The sequence below is a fragment of the Aethalodelphis obliquidens genome, unplaced genomic scaffold, assembly GCF_003676395.1.
Source record: "Aethalodelphis obliquidens isolate GAN/ISIS:26980383/991018 unplaced genomic scaffold, ASM367639v1 scaffold30, whole genome shotgun sequence".
NCBI lineage: Eukaryota > Metazoa > Chordata > Mammalia > Artiodactyla > Delphinidae > Aethalodelphis > Aethalodelphis obliquidens.
In genome coordinates, this window is record NW_020837974.1 from 12,105 (window position 1) to 15,303 (window position 3,199).

General features: G+C 53.0%; 1 long non-coding RNA gene across 2 annotated transcripts; it reads right to left on the reverse strand.

Moving 5' to 3' along the window:
- Nucleotides 1-328: 328 nt before the first annotated feature.
- On the reverse strand, nt 329-2,948 carry LOC113630327 (uncharacterized). 2 transcript variants are annotated; one of them, XR_003436891.1, is made up of 2 exons: nt 1,709-2,948; nt 329-662 (listed from the first exon to the last, which is right to left on the reverse strand). It is a non-coding gene; the product is annotated as an uncharacterized LOC113630327 (long non-coding RNA). The 2 variants fall into 2 exon arrangements; XR_003436890.1 differs by having other exon boundaries at nt 329-755.
- Nucleotides 2,949-3,199: the final 251 nt, after the last annotated feature.

A 3,199-nucleotide genomic window follows, 5' to 3' on the forward strand; every position in this document is an offset into this window, starting at 1 on the left:
TTTTTTTTTTTTTTTTTTTTTTTTTTGTGGTACGCGGGCCTCTCACTGTTGTGGCCTCTCCTGTTGCGGAGCACAGGCTCCGGATGCGCAGGCTCAGCGGCCATGGCTCAGGGGCCCAGCCGCTCCGCGGCATTGGGATCTTCCCAGACCGGGGCACGAACCCGTGTCCCCTGCATCGGCAGGCGGACTCTCAACCACTGCGCCACCAGGGAAGCCCCAGAAAGGGCCCTTTTTATCAGCTGCCCTGCAAGGATGGAGCTGTTGCAAAGGACGTAGGCAAGCGCAGCACTGCTCTGCCTTGTGGGGATTCCCTCCAAGCGTGGATGCCCAGCAAATGGAGAAGGACAGGCTCCCTGTAACCCCTCCCTCCTCTTCTTACGCAGCGTGAACCCAGCTCAGGCCCTGAGGCTCCCAGACTCAACCTCCTCCTGGGTAAAACCAGGATAGCGAAGGTGAGGCTTAGGTTTACGATGAGGGTTTAATAAAAAAACGTGTCCCAAATGCTTCACCCACTACCCAATACACCCGACAAATGGCCACATTACCATCACTGCCACCATCAGTGTTCATCCTTCGATTTCGCCATTTATGCAGTAAATCGCCTCTCCAGGGACCAGCCGTCTGAACTTCTTTTTCCTTGCAAACTGACCCCACATCTCCAGCTGCAAACAGGATGTTGGAAAGAAGGACATCCTTGAGGACTTCACGGAGTAAATATCAAGGAGTCTGATATCAAGGGCTCCTAATGGCCAGAGCTGGAATGATTTGAGGAAAAAGTAATCTTTACTTATTAATATAATGAGTGTGCCATTAATTAATAATGACAGTATTGGCTAATCTCCCATAGACCAAAAGATCTCAGCCCATACTCATATAAATATTCAAATAAATAAATGTGGAAGAAGAAAGTGTTTTCCTACAGAAAAAATGTTATTAACAAATGAGGAAGCGGCTTCCCTGGTGGCACAGTGGTTAGGACTCCACGCTCCCAATGCAGGGGGCCCAGGTTCAATCCCTGGTCAGGGAACTAGATCCCACATGTATGCTGCAACTAAGAGTTCGCATGCCACAACTAAGGAGCTGGCAAGCCGCAACTAAGACCCTGCTCAGCCAAATAAATAAACAAATATTTTTTTTAAAAAAATGAGGAAGGGGGTACTTCCCTGGCAGTCCAGTGGTTAAGACTCCAAGCTCCCAATGCAGGGGGCACGGGTTCAATCCCTGGTCAGGGAACTAAGATCCTGCATGCCTCCAGGAACAGCCAAAAATAAATAACTAAAAAAGGAAGGAATGAGGGAAATAGAATATCACCATTAGGCAAACAACCCTGTAATAACTATTTCCAGAAACTGGGCAAAAATCTGAGGAGAAACAGGATGCTGGCATAGCCTCAAAGCAACTCCCCCACAATATGTATCAATTACCCTGGAGAGGTGGCAAGAAATGGTCGTTCTGGATTATTTTTAGATCAGAACTTCTCGTAAGCACTCTCCTTGCATCCCCTTCCCCACCTAGTTTTTTTTCTTTCATGAGAATCTGCTTACGTATTAACTTCAGAGTAATTCTGATTTAAAGCAAACTAAAATCCTTGGAACAATGACTTACATAAACCATAGGCTTGAAATGAGGGTAAAAGGCAAAACATAAAGTGAACACACACAGCTAACATTTCAACACGTTTATTTTGCACGAATGCCCATAGTCTTACCCACTCCTCGCACTCACGCCCCCATGGCCCACGCAGGAAGGATGCAGCTCCAGGACGCCTTCCTCTTGGTGCACGAGGTAACGAGTGACTAAACAACAGGAAGAAGTCGGAGAGGCTAAACCTACACAGTAACCTCTGAGCTGGAGGACCTTAGCTAAGACAGGCTGGGAGAAGAGGGAGGTGAGGGCAGAGGCCAGGCACACACCCTCCCCAACCCCTCCTTGCAAGACCCCAGTAGAAGCCTGCCTGGCCCCAGCTCTCCCACAGGGCACCCAGGGCCGAGCCCCTGGAAGGTCGGTCATCCTGGGTGGTCGGTCCCCTTGCTGGCCAGGGAGGTCTCCACTCTTAGCAGTGATGACAACATACTAAATATAAATGTGAAACCGTTATTAAACACCTGTTTACTTGAAAGAGACAAATTCATCCGTGCACCTGCTCCAACCAAAGTGTGGCCTGATTGCAGACAATCTGCAGGGAGGACCTTCCTTCGCTCCTTGCTCCCTCGCCTCCTACTCTGCTTCTCATTCTTCCCCACGGGACCCAGAAACAGGTTAAAGAGGCCCACTTTGCAGTCAGAAAAGGGAAAAAGGGACGGGATACGGAGAGGGGACACAGGAAGAGGGGAGGGGCCGGAGGTGACGCGGAGCCATAGTCGGACGGACACGCGGCGCCGGCTCTTCCGGTCGCCTTCCGATGGCGTCACCGGCCGGCGCGGGCTAGAAGGGCAGAGTGCGTCGCCCCGATGCGCGCCGAGGGGAGAGCAGGCCTGAGCCGCGCGCGTGAGAGGCAGGGCCGGCTCCCTGCGGAGGCTCCTACATGGCGGCGGCCGCACACCACAAACGCCCCTGCGGAAAGCATGACAGGCGACAGAGACGGGCGAGACACACCTGACACAGTAGACGAGCCTGTTCAACCCGCCTGCCAACCACGGGCGTCCACTCCGCGCGTGCTCAGGGGCCGCCGCCAGACTGCGCCTGCGCGGGCCCGATGGTCACACCGCGCCTGCGCAGCGCCGTCTTCGTCGCCACTCAGGCGCCTGCGAGTCCCTTTATGGTCCCGGCTGCTCCGGTCGAGGCCTTCTGGGACTGCCCAGTTCGAAGGCATACGCTCTACTCGGCTTTCCAGCCGGCAGAAGGCCCACACCTCAGCTCGTCTGACCATCATCTTGACCCTTACCTTCCGAATGTCCTCTACCACCTCTCCTCTCTCACCGAACACTCACCTCCCCTGGCAGCGAAGACGTGCGGTGATCCGGCGCTCAGCTCTGCGCCTGCGCGGGGCCCCTCGCAATTCCCAGCCGGCTTTAAGCTTCTAAGTGCGGGTTATCGCCCACACGGACACAAAATGTCGTTTTTCATCTTCAGCCTAAGGTTTTCTCTAACAGGGACGTCATGGGAATTACGATTTTCTAAGTGTATATTAATGATCAAGAAGGGACGGTCATCACTTTAACATGTTCTAATGGCCTCGGTTCTGCTGTCCGTCTTAGCT